Source organism: Urocitellus parryii, chromosome X, assembly GCF_045843805.1.
Source record: "Urocitellus parryii isolate mUroPar1 chromosome X, mUroPar1.hap1, whole genome shotgun sequence".
Taxonomy (NCBI): domain Eukaryota; kingdom Metazoa; phylum Chordata; class Mammalia; order Rodentia; family Sciuridae; genus Urocitellus; species Urocitellus parryii.
Genome location: NC_135547.1, coordinates 87,828,691 through 87,853,845, shown reverse-complemented (window position 1 = coordinate 87,853,845; position 25,155 = coordinate 87,828,691). Strand labels below are relative to the sequence as shown.

The 25,155-nt window shown below is 37.4% G+C and overlaps 1 long non-coding RNA gene across 3 annotated transcripts in view; it reads left to right on the top strand.

The window, feature by feature from the left end:
* Positions 1 to 517: 517 nt before the first annotated feature.
* The window catches only part of LOC113195779 (uncharacterized), a 70,539-nt gene continuing 45,901 nt past the window's right edge, over positions 518 to 25,155 (top strand). For 2 of the 3 annotated variants that reach the window (XR_013342572.1, XR_003302461.2), the window contains exons 1-2: positions 518 to 683; positions 794 to 870. This is a non-coding gene — a long non-coding RNA (uncharacterized LOC113195779). Of the gene's footprint in view, positions 684 to 793; positions 871 to 12,220; positions 12,354 to 25,155 lie in introns of all 3 variants that reach the window. The other variant, XR_003302460.2, reaches the window with a different exon arrangement.

Sequence of the window (25,155 nt, the reverse complement as noted above, 5' to 3'; positions counted from 1 at the left end):
GCTACTAGCGAGGTTGTCACTTGACCAATATCTCTGGAAGTTGTAGGGACCGGTGTGAGATGTCCATATTCCCATAACCACTTCAACCTCCATGAATGGAAATAGGAATTCTGCTCTCCTAGAGAGACATCTGGTTCAGAAATCCTTGCACGTGGGTGTGGAGCTTTGAGAAACAGGGGTTAAAGTCGCGTCGCTTGGTAAAGCAATGCAAGGGCTAGGTGACTAACGGGAGAGTTCGGTGACTCATGCCTAGCCTGGCTTGGGGCTTCGCGCCTGCGTGTTCGCCGCTACACCCCCGTCCGCCCCCGGGCTCCACTAAGTCCTGCCGAATAGACCGGCAAAGGGCAATGAGAAGCACTCTCTTCCCGGCCAATCCTCTTAACGGATGGGTTAGGCTCGTAAACCAATCAAAGACCCCCGAAGGGGCGGAGTTTTCCTCGGCTTGGATTCCTGCCTGGGGGGTAAAAATAAAGTGTTTCCATTTTCAGCCAATCCCGGGGAAGGCAGAAGGCACTCTTCCAATGGGAGCCGAGGAGCCGTCGGTAGCGGCGGAGGCCTGTGACCCCGCTAGCTCCGGAGCTGGCAGGAGGGAAGCGTCCAGTATATTTGCGAGATCGTGCTGAGGGCCCCTGACATCTCTTCCGCCTGGCAGCAGCGGCGGCGCCGACGGCTGGAGGTGTCTGGTGAGAAGGATGGGGGTGGTGGGGGAAGTAGAGGGGAGAAGAGGCCCGCCCAGAGCTCGTGAGGGGTGGGGCCTGGGCGAGCTTTTACCTGGGCGGCCTCTCAACCCTAGGTCAGCGGGTGGTGGAGGATCGTACGGGTAGCCGAGGGAGGGCGAGTGCTCCTGAGATCCCCAGACGGCGCGCCCAGGTGAGTACCCTGCTGACCCCTCCGCTGAGCCCACCCTCCGCTGATCCCAGTCCCTTGGGAAATGATTCTGTGTGGGTCTGCCGCTCACGTGATTGTCTGCGTACCTCTCTGTCTCCCTGTCTACCCCCACCCCACTGTTTCTGTCTGTCTCGCCCTCTGAGACATACTAGACAGCCCAGATATAAGAGGCAGAATCCTGACCCAATCAGTTAAAACTAGCTTTGAAACCTTGGGCTACTTTACTTATCTGGGCCTCAGTTTCATCATCTGTCTAATGGGGCCCTAATAATCTCTATTTGAGATAGTAATGCATGTGCATCACTTTGCCCAGCACCAGGCCCCTAGAAAAAATTCAATAAATAATGACTGTAGTAATTGAAAAGAATATTGTCTCTCTTGGTCTCTGTTTTCTCCTTATCTGTCTCTGACCCTTGCCCATTGGGGTTTTTTTCTGAATGCTTCTGTCTTTCTGTTATTTTTCCTTTTTCAGCCTGTCTCTTCCCAGCCTCAAAGAGGTTAGAAGTGCCCTGTTTATAGCAGTGTGCTTGGCCTGAGGGCAGGGTAAAAAATGGAGCCTGGCCTTGAGATGCTCTGGTCTGTGAAGGAGAGAACCCTCTTTGTTTCCTGGCCTATTCTGTTAAACAGGTAGAAAGATCACGATTACAGGCACACACCTGTAATCCCAGAGATTTGGGAGGCTGGGGCAGAAGGATCACAAGTTCAAAGCCAGCCTCAGAAATTTAAGGAGGCTCTAAGCAACTTAGCAAGACCCTGTCTCAGAATAAAAAAATAATAATTAAAAAGGGCTGGGGATGTAGCTCAGTGGTAAAGTACCCCTGGGTTTAAACCTCAGTACCCCTCCACACATAAAAAACCCCTTCATCCTACATAACATTAGTCACCACAAGAAGCCTATCGATTTCCTGGTTACATCTCCATGCATCCCTGGGCAACCTCTTTTCTGTCCTTATCGGGAAGTCCTTCTACCAAGCCTTCTGAAACTCACCTTCAGGCATCAGCAACCCATTCCCCCATTCTCATCCTGGCTTTAGAATACTCCCTTCATTTTCTTGCCATATCTTGGTCTTTCTGAAACCTATTGGACCTACACTCTATAATGTATAATTTGAAATATTTGAAATGCCCCCTTCACTATTCTTTTTTTTTTTTTTTTAAAGAAAGAGTGAGAGAGAGTGAGAGAGAGTGAGAGAGAACTTTTTTAGTTTTTCGGCAGACACAACATTTGTTTGTATGTGGTGCTGAGGATCGAACCCCGGCCGCAGGCATGCCAGGCGAGGGCGCTACCGCTTGAGCCACATCCCCAGCCCCCCCCTTCACTATTCTTAAGTGAAGTGCATACAAAGTAGAATCTGTCTGCACACATAATTCCCTCCCAACCAATATAATGTCCTAATTGTAATATAAGGCAGAAATAAAGAAAGAATAGTTTAAAAGGAAACAATATGCATTTCAGTACATACAGGGTAGGATTGGACTCTACTAGAAGACATAATGAAATGGTCTTGCACATAATGATACTTGCACCTGTAAATGTGACAGCTACATGTGTATTGATTGGTGAAACCACAGGTAGGAGTGTGCAGTTTTCCTAAATGGTGAACAATTCTTTATAAACTTCTAAACAAAACAATCTTCCCTCAATTTATAAAGTCATTGAATTTCTGGAAATGTTAATATATATTAAAATCCCTGATCTGTTCCCTCCTAACCTCCCTGGCCTTATCTGCTACCACTCCCCCAACTCCTTGCTCTGTTTCACTCATTCTGGTCTCCTTAAAGGAAGATAATTGAACACATTAGGTATGTTTCTACCTTTGGGATTTTGTACTAGGCCTTTCCATGTACCTAGTCACATTTCCATGTATCCCAAGTATCCACAAAGCTCATGCCCTTACTTCTTTCAGGCCTCTACTCAGTTGTCACTTTCTCAGTTAGGGTTTACCTTGACCATCCAATCTAAAATTTCAGCTCCCTCCTACCACTAACCCTACTCTATTTTTTCCATAGTATTCTTTATCTTCTTAGATAATAGTCATGTGTCACTTAACAGTGGTGATACTTTCCAAGAAGTGTGTCGTTAGGCAATTTTGTCATTGTGCAAACATAAGAGAGTGTACTTATGCAAACTAACATGGCTATGATGTCCCTAGGTGATGTAATCTTATGGGACCACTGTCATATATATGGTCCTTAGTTGACTATCATTATGCAGCACCTGACTGTATATTATTTACCTCTATTATATTTGTTGTTATTGTCCGACATTCATTTGTAAGCAACAGAAAGACAGCAGTTTTTGTCTTTTTTTGTTCCCTGATGTATCTGTATTACCTAAAACAATGCTTGGCACATAGTAGGCTCTCTCAATAAATGTTGGACAAATAAATGAATAAATGAACAGATTTTTATCAATATGATAGTCTGATACATTTTAAAGTTGTACGGTATGCCGAACACTTCTTTATTGTGTGGTGTTATCTTGAGTATATCTCTGGTCTGTGCCCACTAAATGTCACTAATGATCTCTTACTTTTGTGATAATCAGAAGTGCCCCCAAACACTCCTTGACTGTACACACTGAGAATCACTGTTTTAATGGAGATTTGACTTCCCCATGAACACTCTGTTCCCCCAGTAGCTCTCATACCCTTCTTACTAGGAGGGTGGGAGGTGATGGTAGGTGTCCTTGCTGCTTATTTCTTATTTTGTGTGTGTGTGTGTGTGTGTGTGTGTGTGTGTATGTATGTATGTATGTATGTTACTGGGGATTGAATCCAAGGATGCTTTACCACTGAGCCATAACCCCAGTCCTTTTTTTTTTTTTTTTTTTTGAGACTAGGTCTTGATAAGTTGCTGAGGCTGACCTTGAACTTGCAGTCTTCCTGCCTTAGCCTTCTGAATTGGGTGTCCTTGCTTCTAATTGTCTTTTCCAGACATTTTGTCTTCCTCTTCCTTAATCATTATTTGTTTGTTTGTTTTTACAATTTTAAACTTTTCCAGACATTTTGTCTTCCTCTTCCTTAATCATTATTTGTTTGTTTTTACAATTTTTAAACTTTCAAATTTTAAAATAATTTCAGAAGAGTTCCCATATATCCTTCACTCGGATCCCCTAAAGGTTAAGAAATTATATAACTATAGTTTATGTATCAAAACATAGAAAATTAGCCAGCTGCTTGGGAGGCTGAGGCAGAAGAATTGTGAATTCAAATCCAGCCTCAGCAACTTAGCGAGATGCTAAGCAACTCAGTGAGACCCCGTCTTTAACTAAAATACAAAAATGGGCTGGGGAGTGGCTCAGTGTTTGAATGCCCCAGAGTTCAATACCAGTACCAAAAAGAAAAAAAAATAGAAAATTGGGCTGGGAATGTAGCTCATTGGTGTAGTGCTTGCCTAGCATGAGTAAGGCCCTGAATTCAATCTCTGGTACTACAACATCAAAAAATTAGAAAATTAATATTGGTGCAGTACTACTAATAAAAGTATAGAACTTATTAGACTTCATCAGTTTTTCTACTAATATATATTTTTTTCTTGTAGGATCTAATTCATGATTCATCATTATGTCTCCTTAGGCTCTCCAATCTGGACCAGATCTTTAGTCTTTATCTTTCATGACTTTGATAACTTTGAAGCATTCTGACCAGTTATTTTTATAGAATTTAGGTTTGTCTGAAGTTTGATTGTGATTATATTCCAGTTATATAATTTTGGCAAGAATACCATAGAGGAGATGTTGGCTCTTGAGTGTGTCATATCAGGAGGCACCTGGTATCTTTTTTTCTTAATCTTAATTTTGTTTCTTTTTGTTTAAGGTAAAGTCTGCCAGGTTTCTCCACTGTAGTTACAGCCATGCACCACATAATGATGTTTTGGTCAATGTTGGACACGGATATGACAGTGGTCTCATATGATTCAATTGACTAGTAATGTCATAGTTGTCTTAGTTCGTGTAAGTACATTCTGTGATGTTCACACAACTATAAAATTGCCTGACAATACATTTCTCAGAACACATCTCCATTGTTAAGCAACATATAATTATATTTTTTTACAGTGCTGGGAATGGAACCCAGAGCCTTGTGCATGCTAGTCCAGTGACCCACACCCTCAGCCATGTACTCTTTGTTCCTCTGTAATTAATAAGTGATCTATGTTGATATTCTTTGAGATTATACAACTATCAGTCACCCTGTTTAAATCTCAAATCATCAGACTCTACCATCCACTGCCCCTCTGTTATGGTCATGTGTAGACATGCATACTTGCCCCCTTCCTCATTCCTAGAAATTGTTTAGCTATGAACTCAAGTTTGAACTCTGTATGATTTTAATATCCTCATAAATGATCCTTCTAATGATCCTTCTCATCTCTCATTTCTATGACCAACTCTCCTATAGAGATCCTGCTTTTTGACTGCACCTCAACCACCCATTCTAGCAATGTTATCTTTCTTCTTAGCAGTACCTGTGACTGTGTTTTCTCCATGATTTCAATTTCTAACATCCTGCTATCTAACCAGTACTTCCTATCCTTCTAGCTCACTTCCTCTAGTCCCCCAATCCAGCAATCTTTCAACCCCACTGGGACCGAATGTTGTCACACTTTTGCTCCCATGTACCTTGTTTAATTAGGATAAATTCCATGGCTCACCATTAATTATAATTATTCTCTTGTATACAGCCTCATTTCCCTTGCCCCTCTCTTACTTCATCATACTTACCAGGCAAAACCCCATCTCTGGTTAAATCCAACTCTGCCTGTTCCCAAGCATTTCCCCAAGCCATTCACTCTCCCACTTTCCAAGATGATGATTTCATACCTTCTTTCTCCTCAAAATTCCAACATAGCCTCTCCCATCATGTTCAGGCTTCCTATTTAACTGAAAAAGTAAAGGCATCAGAAGAAAACATCTGTGCTGCAACTGTGGCTCAGTGGCAGAGCAGTTGCCCCGCATGTGTGAGGCACTGGGTTCCATCCTTGGCACCACATAAAAATGAAACAAATAAAGAAACGCTGTCCATCTACAACTACAAAAAAGAAATAAAAAAGAAGAAAACATCCACCAATTCCCACTATCACATCCAACCACCATATAGCGTCTGTACTCACATGCTCTGCCTACTTCTCTATTATTTTGGATAATCTATTTATGCTGTCATCAAAATCCAGTTCTTTGGGCTAGGGGTATAGCTCAGTAGTAGAGCATATGCTTTGCATGTATAAGGTCCTGGATTCAACCCCCAATGCACACCTTACACTTTGGCTCTAAATCTCACCCTCTCTTACCTACTTTAGGACATTGCTCTACCAATTTTCCCCTCTCTACAGGATCGCTCTCAGAGATTTGTAACCTAATCAGTGGATTAATTCACTGAGATGGGTTAACTGGGTGGTAACTGTAGGCAGGTAGGGTATGGTTGGAGAAAGTATGTCACTGGGGGTGTGCCTTTGGGGTTTATATTTTGTCCCTGATAAATGTCTCCTCTGCTTCCTGGTTACCATGATGATACTTTTGGGCCCAGAGCTGTGGAGTTGGCCGACCTTGGACTAAACTCCTAAAACTGTGAGCCAAAATAATATTTTTCTCATCTTAAAAAAATCACTCTCATTAACACATAGATTTTTTTATTGCTTCCTCCACAATTTTTCTCTTTCTTTTTTTTTTTTAAGCACTGAGAATTAAACCCAGGGCCTCATCTGTGCTAAGCATGTACTCTTCCACTGAGCCCCCAGCCCACTTCTATCTTTTTGTTACAACTTGATTGAGATGTACATACCATAAAATTTACCCTTTTGAAGGTTACTGAACAGTGGTTTGTAGTATATGTATGGAGTTGGAAAATCATCACCATGATCAGTTTTAGAACATTTTCATCCCTCTTCCCTGCCAGAGAAGCTTTCTACTTATTAGCATTCATCCCTCATTACTTCCCTTCTTCCCAGCCCTAGGCCACTACTAATATACTTTCTATCTCTATAGATTTGCCTGTTCTAGACATTTCATATAAATACAGTCATATAATATATTGGGTTTTATTTCTGGCTTCTTTCACTTCTTTCATGTTATTGAGGTTCATCCATGTTGTTGCATATATCATTTCTTTTTATTGCCAAATAATGCCATGTTTATTCATTGCTCAGTTGACAGACATTTTGATTGTTTTCATGTTTGGCTATTATGAATAATGTTTCTCTGAACATTCATGTGCAAGTTTTTGGGTGGATTTATGTTTTCTTTTCTCTTGAGTAGAAGAGATGTGTCTTATAGCAACTCTGTATTTAACTTTTTAAGAAACTACCAAACTGCAAAAGTGGCTACATGTTTTACATTCCCACTAGCAATATATGAGGTTCTCCATTTCTCCACCTCTCACCAACACATTTTATTGTCTTTTATTATACCCATCCTAATGAGTATAAAGTAGAATTGCATTGTTTTGATTTTCATTCCCCTACTGACTAATTATTTTAAAATCCTGTTATATATTTTTGGCTATTTGTATATAATCTTTGAAGAAATATCTATTCAAATCTTTAGCTCATTTTCATTGGTATTGTTTCATTTTATGTTTGAGTTGTAAGAGTTCTTTGTATATCTTGTCCCTCATCAAATATATGAATACCAGGTATTTTCTTCCATTCTGTGGGTTGTCTTTTCACTTTTTGGGTTGTGTCCTTTGATGCACAGAAGTTTCTAATTTTGGTGAAGTCCATTTTTTTTTCATTTGTCACTTGTGCTTTTAGTATTATATCTAAGAAATCATTGTCTAACTCAAGGTCACAAAGATTTATTACTGTTTTCCTCTAGGAATTTTATAGTTCTAGCTCTTACGTTTGTGTTGATGATCCATTTTCAGTTAATTTTTCTGGGTAGTATAATATAAGAGTCTGTCTTCGTCTGTTTTGTATTGCTACATACAATATTTATAAAGAAAAGGGGCTTTATATTTTGTAATTGGATAATTTATAAAGAAAAGCCTGGGAAGTTCAAGGTTGAGGAACTGTATCTGGTGAGGGCCTTCTTGCTGCATCATAACATGGCAAAAGTCATCACATGGTGAGAGAGTGAGGGTATGAATATTGAAGTCTCTCTTCCTTTTCTTATAAAGCCACTGATCCCATCATGGGGCCTGACTCTCAGGACTTTATCTAACCCCAGTTACCTCTCAAAGACCTCACTTCCAAATACTATCAACATATGAACTTGAAGATTAAGTTACCAACACATAAACTTTGAGGGAACACATTCAAACCATCGCTTAGTCTACATTCACTCTTGTGATGTGACTATCTCGCTCTCACTTTTTACTGATAAAAGTATTCTTTTCCTCACTGGATGATCTTTGCAACCTTGTCAAAAATCACTTGGCCATATATCACAAATATAAAGGGAAATTTCTGGTTTCTAAATTCTATTTCATTGATCTGTAGGTCTTTTACTATACCAGACCATAATGTCTTATTTACTATAGCTATATAGAACATTTTGAAATAAGGAAGTAGGACTTCTTTAACAATGTTTTTCTTTTTCAAGATAGTTTTGGCTCTGCTAAGGCACTTTTATTTTTCCATATGAATTTTAGGATTAGCTTATCAATTTATTTTTTAAAAAGACTAATTTCAATAGGGATTGTGCAGAATTTATATATCTGTGTGGGGAGTGTTGCCATTTAACAATATTCTCTTCTACTATATAAACATGGCATATCCTCTGTTTATTTAGAACTTCTTTAATTTCTTTCAGGAGTATTATGTAGTTTTCATCATATAAGTTATGTACTTCTTTTGTTAAGTTATTACTAGGCATTGTATTCTTTTTGAGGCTATTATAAATAGGATTTTTTTCTTTTTTTCACTTTCTAATTGCTTATTGCTAATGTATAGAAATACATTTGATTTTTGTTTATTGTTCTATCATATATTGCTTAAAATGATTATTAGTTCAAATAATTATTTAGTGTAGGTTTTTTACATATATAAAATCATGTAATTCTCACAAATTTGTGGAAACTCAGTAGTTCATCTCATAGAAGAATGGTGTGGAATAGTTGTCCTTGAACATTAGAAAGGGCAGTGGGGATGGGGGCTGGAAATTAGTTTAATAAATGGCACTATAACACAGAGAGGAGGAATTAGTTATGATTTTCTATAGCACAGTAACAACTATTGGTTAAAAAATATATGGTATAATTCAAAATAACTAGAAGAGTATGGGGGTCAGGTGCATGCCTATAATACCAGCGACTCAGGATGCTGAGGCAGGAGGTTTGCAAGTTTGAGGCCAGCCTCAGTAACTCAGCCCTAAGCCACTTAGTGAGATCCTGTCTCTAAATAAAAAATAAAAGGGCTGGGGATGTGGCTCTGGGTTTCAGCACCTCTTGGGTTCAATCCCTGATACAAAAACAACAACAACAACAACAAAAAACTAGAAGAGTATAAAATTCACAACACATAAAAATGATTTTATAGAAATGCTTTGAAGAGATGGAAATGCTTACTATCCTGATTTGGTTATTTTACTTTGTGAACATGTATTGAATTACCATAGTATACCCCATAAAGATGTATAAATATTATGTCTCAATAAAAAGGTGTCATTTGTAAATATATATGGTCTTAATTTTTCCTTTCCTAAATAGATACCAAGTTTTTCCTTGACTAATTGCCCTGGTTAGACATTTTATTACAATTTTAAAAATATATTTTAGTTGTTGATGGACCTTTATTTTTAGATTTATTTGTTTATCTGTGGTGCTGAGAATTGAACCCAGTTCCTTATATATACTAGGCAAGCACTCTACCACTGTCTTGCTTCTGATCTTAGGGGGGAAATATTGAGTCTTTCTCCTTTTCATACAATGTTAGCTGTGTGTCCTATGTTGATACCCTTTATCAGGTTTAGAAAGTTTCCTTCTATTCCTAATTTGTTGCATGTGTGTTGGATTTTGTCAAATGTTTTTTTTGCAGCTATTAAAATGATCATGTATTTTATGCTTTATTTATATGGTATATTACATTAATTTTCAGATAAAAGCCCACCTGATCATGTTATATACAATTTTTATATGCTACTAGATTTGTTTTGCTAGTACTTTGTTGAGATTTTTACATCTATGGTCATAAAGGATATTATAAGGGATATTGGTCTATAGTTTTCTTATCATACAACCTACATGTATGATAGGTTGCATAGAATGATTTAGAAATTGTTTCATCCTCCTTTGTTTTTGGAATGGGTCTGTGAAGGATTGTTATTCACTTCATGTATGTCTTTTTTTTTTTTATACTGGAGATTGAACCCAGGAGTCCCTAACTACTGTGTACACTCCAGGCCCTTTTTATTTTTTATTTTAAGACAGGATCTCACTAAGTTGCTTAGGGCCTTGCTAAGTTGCCGAGATTGGTCTCAAGTCACTGGTATCATACGTATGTTCCAAGGTGCCTGACTTCCTATGTCTTACGTTGTTTGTGTTCATCTGTTCCCCAATTCCTCTCTTCTTTTGTGTTAAATAGATACTGTCTACTGTAAATTTTTAATTCCCCTTTTTAAAAAACTATTTTTAGTTGTGGATGAATATAACAACTTTATTTATTTATTAATTTTTTATAGTAGATGGACACAATACCTTTATTTTATTTTTATGTGGTGCCAAGGCTTGAACCCAGTGCCTCACCCATGCTAGGCAAGCACTCTACCAACTGAGTTACAACCTCAGCCCTATTTATTTATTTTTATGTGGTGCTGAGGATTAAACCCAGTGCCTCACATGTGCTAGGCAAGCACTCTATCATTGAGCCACAACCCCAGCCCTTAATTCCCTTTTTAACTGTATTTTTAGCTCAGATTTTACTGATCACCATGAGTATTACAATTAACATGATAACTTGTAAAAATCTACTTTGGATTAATAATAACTCAATTCAAATAGTATATAAAAACTTTGTGGGGCTGTGGTTGTGGCTCAGTGGTAGAATGCTTGCCTAGCAGACGTGAGGTACTGGGTTCAATCCTCAGCACCACATAAAAATGAAATAAAGATGTTGTGTCCACCTGTAACTAAAAAATAAAATTTTTTTTTAAAAACTTTGTTTCAGTGTACCACTTTTCCTTCCCACCTCTATTGCATTATTGTCCTAAAAATCATCTTTTTATACATTATAAGCCAAATCAACAATTTTATTATTTTCATTTAAATAGTTATTTATTAATTTATTTTTATGTCTAAGTCCCCAGTACTTGGGATTGAACCTACAGGTGCTCTACCATTGAGCTACATCCAAAACCCTTAAAAATATTTATTGAGGGTCTCATCAAGTTGCCTAGGCTGGTCTTGAACTTGCAGTCCTCCTACCCCTGCCTCCTGAGTTTCTGGGATTACAAACATTCACCACCTTACCTGGCTATGCAGTTGTCTTTTAAGATAGAAAGGAAAATAAAAGTTACAAACAAAAATACTGTCTTTTGTAATACTGTATAGTTACCTTCAAGTTAACAGTTAGCCAATTTTTTTTTTTTTTGGTACCAGGGATTGAACCCTTAACCACTGACCCACATCTCCATCCACAGCCATATATATATATATATATATATATATATATATATATATATACACACACATACACACATACATACATATACATATACACATATATACACACACACACATACATATATATTTTAAATTTTTTAGTTATAGGTAGACACAATATCTTTATTTTATTTTTATGTGGTAGCTGAGGATCGAACCCAGTACCTCATGCATGCTAGGCGAGCACTTCTACCTCTGAGCCACAACCCCAGCCCCACTTTTTTATATTTTACCTAGAGACAGGATCTTTCTAAGTTGCTTAGAGCCTCACTAAATTGCTGAAGCTGGCTTTGAACTCAAAATCATCCTGCCTCAGCCTCCTGAGCCACAGGTATTATAGGTGTGTTCACCACCATACCCTGCATATTTAGTCAACTTTAATTTCAACCTGAAAGTCTATCTTTCTTTCTTTCTTTTTCTTTTTTCTTTCTTTCTTTCTTTTTCTTTTTCTTTTTTTTTTTTTTTTTTTTTTTTGTACCAGGGAATGAACCCAGGGACGCTTTACCACTGAGCCACATCCCCATCCATTTTTTTGTATTTTATTTAGAGACAAGGTCTCCCTGAATTGCTGAGGCTGGCTTTGAACTTGGGATCATCCTGCTTCAGCCTCCCAAGCCTCTGGGATTACAGCTGTGTGTCACCATGCCCAGTTCTGACAGTGTTTCTTGTAGAATAAGTTTGCTAGGAACAAATTCTCTCACTTTTTCTTTATCCTAACTTCTCTTTCTTTTTCAAAGGACAGCAATGCTGGATAGAGAATTAATAGTTGACAGTCTTTTTGTTACATCATTTTGAAGATGTCATCACACCATCTTCTGACCTCCATGGTATCTGATGAGGAAACAAACTTATTGAAAGTCCCTTGTATGTGTAAGTCATTTTCTCTTACTTCTTTCAAGATTTTCTTTTATCTCTGACTTTCATCAGTCTCACCATGATATTTCTAGATATAAATCTCTTTGAGTTTTTTCTCTTTGAACTCCTTAAATGTGTAGATTAATATTTTTCATTAAATTTGGTAACTTTTACCCCTTTCTCTTCCTCTTCCTTTGGGACCCCATTATGTATGTGTTATATTTGATGGTGCCCCACAGGTTTGTGATGATCCATTTCTCTTTCCTTTTATCTTTCAGATTCTTAGAGTGGATAATTTCTATTAACCTATTATTAGGTTTACCCTTTCTCCTCCCATCTCAAATCTCTCACTGAGTCCCTCTAGTGAAGTATTCATTTTGGATATTGTACTTTTCAATTTTAATTATATTTTAAATTGTCACTTTATTGGTATTCCTCATTTGCTGAGATATTGTTCTAATACTTTAATTCTTTAGATATAGTTTTTATTTCATTGAAAATATTTATAATAACTAAAGTCTTTGTCTTTTAAGTCCTAAACATGGGCCCTCTCAGGATCATATTTCATTGGCTGCCTTTTGTCCTGTGTGTCATACTTTCCTTTTTCTTTGTGTGTCTCGTAATTTCTTTTTTGTCAAAAATTGGACATTGTATATGGGCTTGGGTTGTGGCTCAGTGGCGGAGTGCTGGTCTAGCATGTGTGAGGCACTGGGTTCAATCCTTAGCATCACCTAAAAACAAATAAAATAGGGGCTGGGGCTCAGTGATAGAGCGCTCGCCTGGCACACGTAAGGCACTGGGTTTGATCCTCAGCACCACATAAAAATAAAATAATTTTGTCTGTATACAACTAAAAAAAATATATGTATTAAAAAAGCAAATTAAATAAAGGCATTCTGTTCATCTATAACTACAATTTTTTTAAAAAATTGGACATTGTAGATACTCTGCTTTAACACTTTAGTATCACTCTTTCACTCTCAAGTTTGTGGGGTTTTTTTTCTTTTTCAATATTGGAGATTGAACCATGCAGGCACTTTCTATCACTGAGCATTTTGCTAACTTGCTAACAACATCCTGCTAACTTGCCCAGGCCTCTAACTTGTGATCTTCTTCCTCAGACTCCTGAGTATATGAGATTACTGGTATACCACTATGCCCAGCTATTGTTCTTTTTTATTATTAAATTTATTTATATTTAGTTGACCAATAAAAATTATATATTTTGATCATTTGTTTCAAAATATACATGTACCGTGGAATAGCTAAATCAATTTAATTAATATATGCATTGCTTCACATACTTTTTTGTTGTTGAAAACCCTTACAATCTATTATTCTCTTAGCAATTTTCAAACCTACAATACATTATTATTAACTAAAGTTGATGCATTTCCTGCATCTATGGAGATGATCTTATGGTTTTTGTCCTTCTCTTTGTTAATATGGTGTGTCATCTTTGTAGATATGCATGTGTTGAGAATATCCTTGCATCCCTGGGATAAGTCCTACTTGATCATGGTTAGTGATCCATTTAATGTACTATTAAATTTGGTTTGATAATATTTTGAGTAGTATTTTTTCATCTATTTTCTTCAAGATATCAGCCTATAATTGTCATTTCTTGTAATGTCCTTATCTGATTTTGGTATCAAGACAATGCTGGCCTCAAAATGAGTTTGGATATACTCCTTCTTCAGTGTTTTGGAAGAGCCTGAAAAGGATTGGTATTAGTTCTTTAAGTATTTGGTAGTATTCAGTAGTGAAGCCATTGGGTCCTGAGCTTTTCTTTGATGAGAGACTTTTTAAAAATTTTCTTTTTGGTACCGGAAATTGAACTCAGGGGTACTCGACCACTGAGGCACATCCCTGGCCCTATTTTGTATTTTATTTAGAGACAGGGTCTCATTGAGTTGCTTAGTGCCTCACAGTTGCTGAGGCTGCCTTTGAACTAGCAATTCTCCTGTCTCGGCCTCCCAAGCTGCTGGAATTACAGGAGTGCCACTGTGCCCCATGACAGACTATTTTTTAATGGATTCAATCTCTTTACTCACTGTTGGTTGGTTTAGAATTTCTATTTATTTATAATTCTTCCTTAACAGTTTGTATATGTCTAAGAATTTCTATGTTTCTTCTAGGTTATGTAATTTGTTGATGTACAGGTGTTCATATTAGTCTTCTATATCTGTTGTGATTCTATGGCATCAGTTGTAATGTCTCATCTTTCATTTATGATTTTGTTTGGGATCTCTCTTTTTTCCTTAATCTAGCTAACGATTTGTTGATTTTGTTTATTTTTTTTAAAGTACAACTCTTAATTTTGTTGATTTTTTTCTATTTTTTGTAGCTCTTTTTCATTTATTTATGCACAGATATTTAATATTGCCTTCCTTCTATTAACTTTGGATTTAGTTTGCTCTTCTTTTCCTAGTTACTTGAGGTATAATGTTAGGCTGTTGGATATCTTTCTTCTTTTATCATGTAGATATTTATTGCAATTCACTTCCATCTTAGAAGTGCTTTTGCTGCACATCGTAAGTTTTGGTATGTTGTATGTCCATGTTCATTTTCCTCAAGATATTTTACATTTTCTCTTTTAATTTCTTCTTTGGCCCATTGGTTATTCAGGTGTATATTGTTTCATTTCCACATATTTGTGAATTTTCTGAAATTCTTTCTGTTATTGATTTCTGTTTCATACCATTGTGGTTGGAAAAGGCATTTGATGATTTCAGTTTTTTAAAATTTATTAAGACTTGTTTTGTGGCCTAGCATATGATCTGTCTTGGAGAATGTTCCATGTGTGTTTGAAAAGAATGTGTATTATGCTGCTGTTGGATAGAATATCCTGCATAAATCTGTTGGGTTCATTTGGTCTTATGTGTAGTTTAAGGCCAGTGTATCCTTATTGGTTTTCTGTCTGGATGATCTGTTCAGATAGAAAGTGGCTTATCAGAGTCCCCTCTTATTACTGCATTACAGTTTGTCTCACTCTTCAGATCTGTTGATAGATTTGCTTTGTATATTTAAGTGCTCCATTGTTGGGTACACATAATGTTTACCATGGTTATGTCCTCCGGAGGAATTGGCCCTTTTATCATTATGTATTGACCTTCTTACCTCTTTTTATAGTTTTAAAGTCTATTTTATCAGACGAAGTGTAGCTACCCCTACTCTATTTTGGTTTCCATTCACATGTAATATCTTTTCATATATTTTCTCTTTCAGTCTATATGTGTCATTAAAGGTAAACTGAGTCTCTTGTAGGCAGCACATAGTTGAGTCTTGTTTTATGGTCCATGCAGCCACTCTATGCCTTTGGATTGCAGAATTTAATCCATTTAAATCCGGGTAATTATTGGTAGGAAAGGACTTATTACTGTCATTTTGTTAATTGTTTTCTGGTTGTTTTGTAGATCTTTTGATCCTCTCTTCCTCACTTGCTGTCTTCCTGTGTGATTAGGTGATTTCTTCTAGTGGTATCCTTTGATGCTTTATTTTTTGTAGTATCTCCTATAGGTTTTTGCTTTCTGGTTACCATGAGGCTTACATAAAATATATTTATAAGAGGCTATTTTAGACTGATAACAACTTCGATTGCATTAAGAAACTTCACAGGGCTGGGGTTGTGGCTCAGTGGTAGAACACTTACTAGCATACATGAGGCACTGGATTCAATCCCCAGTACCATATAAAAATAAAATAAAATAAAATAAAGGTATCATGTCCATCTACAACTAAAAATATATTTTAAAAACTGAAACTCCACACTTCTCGGTGAACACCTGTAATCCCAGTAACTCTGAGGCGGAGACAGGAGGATCACAGTTCAAGGCCAACCTTATCAACTTAGCGACTGAGCAACTTAATGAGACCCTGTGTCAAAACAAAAAATAAAAAATAAAAAAGGGTTGAGGATGTAGCTCAGTGGTAAAGACCCCAGAGCCAAAAGAAAAAGAAGAAAGAAAAAGAAACTTCACATTTATCTGATAGTTCAAACCTGTAATCCCAACTACATGGGAGGCTGAGGCAGGAGGATCACAAATTCAAGGCCAGCCTCAGCAATTTAGTGAAACCCTACCTCAAAATAAGAATAAAAATTTCTAAAATAAAAAAAAAAAACTTTAAAAGGTGGTGATGTGGCTCAGTGGAGGAGTGCCTTGGGTTTCAGTACTACAAAATAAGAAGAGGGAAAAGGAGAAAAAAAGAAGCTCCACACTTTCACTTCACCCCATCACACACGACATTTTATGTCTTTTGATCTCATGATTTACATCATTTTATATTGTGTTTCCATTAACAAATTATGGTAGCTATCATTATTTTTAATAGTTTCCTCTCATTCTAAAGATGTCATGTACACACTTCCATTGTAGTATTAGAGTGTTCTGAATTTGACTGTGTACTTACTGTTACTGGTGAGTTTTATGATTTCTTTATGTTTTCATGTTACTAATCAGCATCCTTTTCTTTCAACTTGAGGAATTTCCTTTTGCATTTCCTGTAAGACAAGTCTGGGTTATGAAATACCTCAACTTTTGTTCGTCTGGGAAAGTCTCACATTTCTTCTTCATTTTCAAAGGATAGCTTTGCCAGGTACAATATTCTTTGTTGACAGTTTTCTTTCTTCAGCACATTAAAATATCATTCCACTCTTTACTGGCCTATAAGAATTCTGCTGAGGAATTTGATGCTAGCCTTATAATTCTCTTACATGTTATTTGCTTCTTTCTTTTCTGCTTTCAGGATCTTCTCTTTCTTCTTGACATCTGACAGTCCAATTATAATATGTCCTTTTGTAGCTATGTTTTTATTGAATCTGATTGGAGACCTTTGACCTTCCTATACAGAGATAGTTATATCTTTTTTAAAATTTAGAAAGTTTTCAGCTATTATTTCTTCTGATAAACTTTCTTTTCCTTTGTCTATCTCTTCTCTTTCATGAATTTCTATTCAAATATTTATTTGCTCCTTTGATGCTTCTCCATATACCCCATAAGCTTCTTCATTCTTTTTCTTTCTTTCTTTTTTTCTTTTAAACTGGGAATCTAACCCAGGGGTGCTTTACCATGAGCTACATCCTCAGCCTTTTTTAAATTTTTATTTTGAAATGGGGTCTTACTAAGTTGCAGAGGGTCTTACCAAGTTGCTGACACTGGCTTCAGATTTGGCAATCCTCCTTTCTCAGTCTCCCAAGTTGCTAGGATTACAGGTGTGCTGCCACCATGCCCAGCTTCTTCATTCCTTTTCATTATTTTTTCTCCTCAGTATATATTTTCAAATAACTTGCCTTCAAGTTTGTATGTTCTTTCTTCTGCTTGATCAGTTGTGCTATTAATGATCTGTTGCCTTTTTCTCTACATTCAATGTCTTTTTCAGCTCTATGATTTTTTTATAATTACAACCTCTCTAATAATTTTCTCTTCTTGATTTTTTATTATTTTATTGCTATATTGGATTATTTTTGTGTTTTCTTGGATTTCACTAAAACAATTATTTTGAATTATTTTTTCAGACAGTTCATAATTTTTTTTTTTAGATTTTGGTATTGGTGCTTTATTTTATTCCTCTAGTAGTAGTGTATTTCCTTGATTAATATTATTTAGGGGGGGGGGGTTACTGGCAATTTAACCCCAGAGTAATTTACCACTGATCTACATTCCCAGCCCTTTTTATTTTTTATTTTGAGATAGGGTCTTATTAAGTTGGTTAGGGCTTTTCTAAGTTGCTGAAGCTGGCCTTGAACTTGTGATCCTCCTGTCTCAGCCTCCCAGCTGCATGGATTATAGGCATACACCACTGCATCCAGCTCCCTGGTTATTTTTTATAATTATTACTGTACTTCAGTTTCTATGCATTTGAAGAGGTAGGGACTTATTCCAGAATTTGCAAAAGTGACACTGTCTGTAAAAGGCCTTTACTAGTCAGTGTGGGCTATGGGCAGGCTTGGTGCTGCAGTCCTTGGTCAGGCTATCCTAGTGTTTGAACTGGAGCCTGGATATAATGGGGTTGACCTATTGATTGGATCTATGGGGGTGGGCCTGGAACCTGGGTCCACAAGGGCATTCCTGGAGTCTGTATTCTTGGGGTTAGCCTAAAATCTGGGTTCACAGGGTCTGACCTGGTACTGAAGTGAGCCATGAGCCTAAGTCTAGCCAGACTCTGGGATAGGCCTGGTCCCTGGATTCACTGGTTTTGCCTGAAGCCTGAGTCCAAAGGGTCTTCCCTGGTACTGGGAAAGTCTGGAGCCTGAATCCAAGGGGCAGGAGACTTGGGTCTTGGGTTCACGGGAGCTGGCCTGGAGCCTGGGTCTATAGAGGTGGTCCTGGAGCCTTGGTCTATAGGGGCTGGCCAAGCATTAATGTCTATTGGGGTGGGCCTTGATCCTGTGTTATAGCAGGCTTGGACTCTGGGTCCAGTGTAGCCTTAAGCCATAGGATCAGCCTGGAGCCTGGGTAGGCCTGGTGCTAGGGAAGGTGTGAAGCCTCGATCCAAAGGAGCCAGCCCTGCATTGGGCTCTACTGGGATGGACCTGAATTCCACATATGCTAGAACAAGCTTGGACTGTGGTTCTGCTTAAATGTAGAGCCACAGAACCAGACTCCCATGGACAAGCCTAGAGCCTGTGTCTCCAGTTGCAAGCCTGCTACCTGAGGCCAGGGGGGCTGACCTCATGCTGAGGTAGGCCTGCAGCATGGGGTTATGTGGGCCAACCTTTCTGTGCTGGTCTGGAACCTGTGGTGGGTCTGGAGCCTGAGGCCATGGACGTTAGAGGTTAGCCTGGTCCAGGGTCTGGCCTGCAGGTTGGGTTGTCAGGGAGTAGCTGTAATGCTAGGGCTATGGAGGCTGGCCCAGTGCTAGGATGGGCTTAAAGCCTGGGGCCCAGGGCTACTGGGGAAGGACTGGCTATGGAGAAGGCCAATAGCCTGAGTATATGGGAGCTAGCCTGGAACTTGAGTTGTTTGTGAGTCTGGGGTCAGCCTGGTGCTTGGATAGGCCTACAGACTGAGTCTACCAGGTAGTCCTAGAGCCTGGAACTCTGGGGAATCTGTCCTGGTATCAGGGTTGGCCTTGAGTATCAGTCTGTAGGTACCGGCCTAGAATCTGGGACTATGGATGGTTACCTAGAACTGGGTTTTACTTGAATGGACCCAGTTTTGGTGTCCAAGACAAATTTCAGTTCTCAGTTCCCTCTTCTTTCCCCTCATGGTTAGCTATCATTCTCTACACTGTGTTGTCTGAGTTTGTGGGAGGGGGTGAGTGGATAATTTGGAACTGTTCTTTTTGCCTTCTTCAATATGTCTTTTCTTATTTCTGTGCTACACCCAGGTGCTGTAATCTCTCACCTGGTTTCCTTAGCTCTAGTGAAGGTATTTTCATGCGTGGATAGTTCAAATTGATGTTTCTACGGGGGGACAAGTGCTGGAAAGCCCTATTCTGTCATCTTGCTGACGTCCGGACTCCCAAGGTTTGTTGTTGTTTTGCTTTAGCTTTTGTTGCTGTTGTGGTTGTGATTATTGTTCTTGGTGTCATGTATCTGTTTATTGACTTTCCTGGATTAATTCTGTAGATTCTGTATTCCCTACTTTATAATAAGTGGCCCCTGAGTTTTCTGCTAGCTTGTATTTTTAAAGTTCTTGTTTTTATTTTTAAGCCTAGATTCCTAAGAGTCACACCAGGGTAAATATATATTGTTGGTCAGCCAATGATTGGTCAGAAGATCTCCTTCAATGCCTTGCCTGTATGTCTTACATCCTTTGCCGTGAAGATGTGTATAAGAAAACATACTTTCAAATTTCAGCCATTTACACAACCATCTGAGCTTTCAACTTCTGCTTGTACAGGGCTTTACAGTCAACCAGAAGGAGGTGACTTAGATCCTCTTCTTTCCCAAGTTTTTCCCAGGTATACACATAACCTTTGAGTATATGCATAGCCCCTTAGATCCCTAGGAGTACAGTAAGTTCCCTATGGTTGTCTCTTTCTCCAGAATTTCCTTTTAAATTCCCAAAGTAGTTAGATCTCTCTATTGTGTGGAATTTGGTTACATTTTGGCTTCTACACCACTGAGCTGAAAGCTGGGAGAGAAAGGGAGAGAGTATGGGGAGTATAGAAAGGGACTAGTCACAAGTAAAATGTCACAAAGCCTACTGTCTTACCAAGATTCAGTAATCTCTCTTGGATATATGATTTTCATTTCATTCTGTGGTTTTAGTTAATTGCCAGAGTTCTGAAATTGATTTCAGTTGATTTGCCCATATTATCATTGTTTTAGAGGGAAAGTGAGTTCATCAAAGTCCCTCCTGTTGTTCTTATCTCAAAAGAACTTTTTAAACCCACTTCATCTCATATCCCCTTGAAATCATAATTTTATTTCTGAATTCCCCTAAGAGCGAAACTCTTCAAAAGAGTTTTTAAGAAAATATTTTTCTAGCTGTTTATAGACTTTTATTTTATTTCTTTATATATGGTGCCGAGAATCAAACCCAGTGCCTCACACATGCCAGGCAAGCGCACTACCGCTGAGCCACAACCCCAGCCCTTCAAATAAGTTTTTACTTCCTCTTACTCTTCTCTCTGTTTATTCATGTAAAATATATTAGATATGCTGGGCATGGTGGCACATGCCTGTAATCCTAGCCACTCAGAAAGTTGAGGCAGTAGGATTGCACGTAGGAGGCCAGCCTGGACAACTTAGTGAGACCCTGTCTCAATATTAAAAATAAAAAAGTGCTAAAGATGTATCTCAGTGGTAGAACACCCTGGGATTCAATCCCCAGTACTGTAAACAAATGAATAAAATGTAGATATATGATAAAAGAATATATTGTACATATAGTTATAGTAGTATTATGAAAACTCAGGGACTCACTACCCCACCCAAGAACAGCATTAATGATAGCATCTACCCTTGTCATTTTCTATCTCATCTCCCTGTGTGTCCTTCCCATTAAAATTTCCCACTTTTTTAAGTTTTTTTTTTTTTTTTTTGGTACTGAGGAATGAATCTGGAGTGTTAAACCACTGAGCTACATCCCCACCCCTTTTTATTTTTTATTTTGAAGCAGGGTCTTGCTAAGTTGCTAGGGCCTTGTTAAGTTACCAAGGCTGGTCTCAAACTTGCAATCCTCCTGCCTCAGACTCCCAAGTCATCCTTAAGTCTTGTGTTTAGCATTCCCTTGCTCTTTTTCATATATGAGGGTTTTTGTTTTTCATATTTGTGGGTAAGCTTAACCAAAACATTGTTTATTTGACTTAGTTGTGAGCTTTCTTAAAATGGTTTCATAGTGGGGTTGGGGATATGGCTCAGTGGTAGAGTGCTTGTCTAGCACGCATAAGGCCCTGGGATCAATCCTCAGCACTGCCAAAAAAAGAAGAAAGAAAGAAAGAAAGAAAGAAAGAAAGAAAGAAAGAAAGAAAGAAAGAAAGAAAGAAAGAAGGAAGGAAGGAAGGAAGGAAGGAAGGAAGGAAGGAAGGAAGGAAGGAAGGAAGGAAGGAAGGAAGGAAGGAAGGAAGGAAGGAAGGAAGGAAGGAAGGAAGGAATCATTAAAGTAAAATGGTTTCATAGTGTATGTAGTTTTCTGTGACTTCCTTTTTCACTTAGTATTATGTTTCTGTGATTCATTTCTGTTGTTCTATATAGCTGTACTTTGTTCATTATCAATGTATCACATTTCTTAGGGTGGTCATAAAAAAAGTTATTTGCCCATTTATCTATTATGGACACTTGGGTCATTTCTAGTGCTGCTGTGAACATTCTTGTACAGGTCTCCTGCTTTACATGCATACCCATTTATCTATCCCTAGGAATGGAATTTCTGGCTAATAGGACATGTAAAAGTTCAGTTTGACAGGATTATGCCTAATGATACCAATTTACACTCCTTTTAGCAATCTACAAGAGACCCCATTGATCCATACCTTCATATACTTGATGTTGCCCCACTTATTTTTTGTCATTTTAGTGAGTATAAAATATTTCACTGTGGACTTAATTAGCATTTTCCCAGTTATTGATGTAGTTGAGCATCTTTTCATGGTTATTGGAGACACGGTTACTTTTTTTGTTAAAGGACGATTGGTATCTTTTGTACCTTTAAATTTTTAACCATTTGTATTGATTTGTAGGATTTTTTTTTTTTTTTGGTACTAGAGATTGAACCCAAGGGTGCTTAACCATTGAGCCACATTCCCAACCCTTTTAAAAAAATATTTCATTTAGAGATGGGGTCTTGCTAAGTTGCTTAGGGCCTCACTAAGTGGCTGAGGCTGGCTTTGAACTCAAAATCCACCTGCTTCAGCCTCTCAAGTCACTGGGATTACAGGCGTGCACCATCATGTCTGGCAATTTGTAGGAAATCTTTATTTTAGATATTCATCGTTTATCATGTATATGTATCAATGTATCAAATATCTTCTTAAAGTTTGTGATTTTGTTCTTTTGTGTGTATGTGGTACTGGTGATTGAACCCAGGGGTATTTTACCACTGAACTACATTTCTAGGCCTTATTATTTTGAGACAGCATCTCACTAAGTTGTTGATGCCGGCATCCAACTTGTGTTCTCTTGCTTCATCCTCCCAAGTAGCTGGGATTGCAGGTGGGTGCCTTTGCACCTAACAGCTTTTTTTCTTTATTATATCTTTGCATGACCAGAAATTCTTATTTTCTAGCTGAGTTGAATGAATCCATCTTTTCCCTTTTATAGCCAGCACTTTGTCTTGTCTTTCCTGACCAACAGTCATATTACATACTCTTTGTTCTAATAAAGGTTTACCTTTTATATTTAAGTCCTGAATCCAACTGGAATTGACTTTTGTGTGGGTATAAGGTATGGAGCTATTGATTTTATTTTCTAAATGGATAAACTAATGATCTGAAGTGCCACTTCTTTCATACATCAAAGTTCTTTATCTCTATAGGTCTGTCTCTGGGCTTTCTTTGCTATTGACCAGATTTTTGTCCTCGAACCAGTACTGCACTACCTTAATTACTTAGCTCCCTTATAAATCTTGATATTTAATAGCACAAAATCTTCCCATCTTATTTTTCTTCAAGAGTATCATATATCCTTGGCACTTTTTATTTCAAACACTTCACAATCAGTTTATCATGTTCTATATAAACTTTGGAATTGTGATGAATCTACAGATCAGTTTGAGGAAAATTTATAAGTTTATGATGTTGCGTCTTCTTAGCTATGAACAGAATATATCCCTCTATTTTAAATAAATTCTTGAATATCTTTTGTCTGAGCTTTGTAATTTTCTTCATAAGCTCTTGCATATCTTAAATTAGATTTACCCCTTCTTACTTTATGAGTTTTCTGCTTTTATAAATGGGATATTTTTATTTAATATTATATCCATTTTTCAGGTATATGGAAATGAGTCAATTTTTGTTGATTGATATTATTAGTGTTCATCTTACAAAGTTCTATTATTTTTAAGCAAGTTTTTAATTTTCAAGTAAGTTTAGATTTGTAGAAAAATAAGTAGAGAGATAGTATGGAGAGAGAGTTTCTATATACTCCTTACTATGGTACATTTATCAAACTAAGAAAGCAACATAGATATATTACTGTTAACTAAACATCGGGCTTTACATGGATTTATCAGTTTTCCCATAAATGTCTTTTTTGTTCTGTTCCAGAGTCTAATTCAAAATACCACATTGTATTTCATTTTTATATCTCCATAATGTTCTCTAGTCTATGACAGTTTCTCAGTCTACCCTTGTTCCTAGATGATTTTTAATAGTTTTGAAGATACTGTCCTTCGCATAGAATGTCCCTCAATTTGGAGTTGTCTCAAGTTTAAATGAATACCACAGAGTTTAAATGTCCTTATCCCACCATATCAGGGAGTATATAGTATTCACAGGATATCCCCTGGAGAGGTGAACTTTGATCCCTTAGTTAAGGTGGTTTTGGTCAGGTTTCTCCATGGGAAAGTTGCTGTTTTTCCCTTTTAGCATTCTGTTCTTTGGGTGAATCTAGACTGCCTTCAAGGAGAGGAGGAGGAACTAAGCTCCAGTTTCTGAGGAGGGCATATCTATACATATTATTTGGAATTCTTTTGTAAAAATTTATCTCTTATCCTTTATTTTCCAGTCACTTATTTATATCAGTATGATATTATGTATATTTATTTAATAATTTAACTTAATAACCCAATACTCTGTTCTTTGTTTTGTTGCTCAGTTTGTTCCAGCTTTACCCACTGAGGACTCTTTCAGGTCTGGCTTCTTTGACATGTCCTCATTCTTTGTTTTTGAGAACTTCCTTACTTTTTGGCACTACAAGATGTATCAGATTCATGTTGTATTTTCCTATTCCAATCCTTTAATCAGCCATTTCTCCAAAGAGCTCTGGTTACTTTTAAATTGTCCATTCTTTTGTGTTTTATATGTTGACAGTTTATCAGCTATAAATAATGAAAACATTTTTTTCCATTCCATTTTTTTTGCCTTTTGTTTATTTTTCTTGTCTTATTGAGATGGCCAAGATATCCAGTACAGTAATGAATAGAAAAGGTGATAGTTGGCATCTCCATCTTATGTATTTTAGTGAAAACACCACTTTTTCCTATTAACAATGATATTTGCTGTAGGTTTCTATAGGTTTTATCAGGTTAGATAAATTCTATCCTATTGCTCTAAGAAGGTTTTTATTTTTTAAATCATGAAAGTGTATTAAGTTTTTTCATCAAATGTTTTCTTCTATTTCTTTAGATGATTATGGATTTTTCCTCCAATAATCTAAAAATCTGGCAAATGATATTTGTAGATTTCCTTCATTCTGGAACTTTGCAATTCT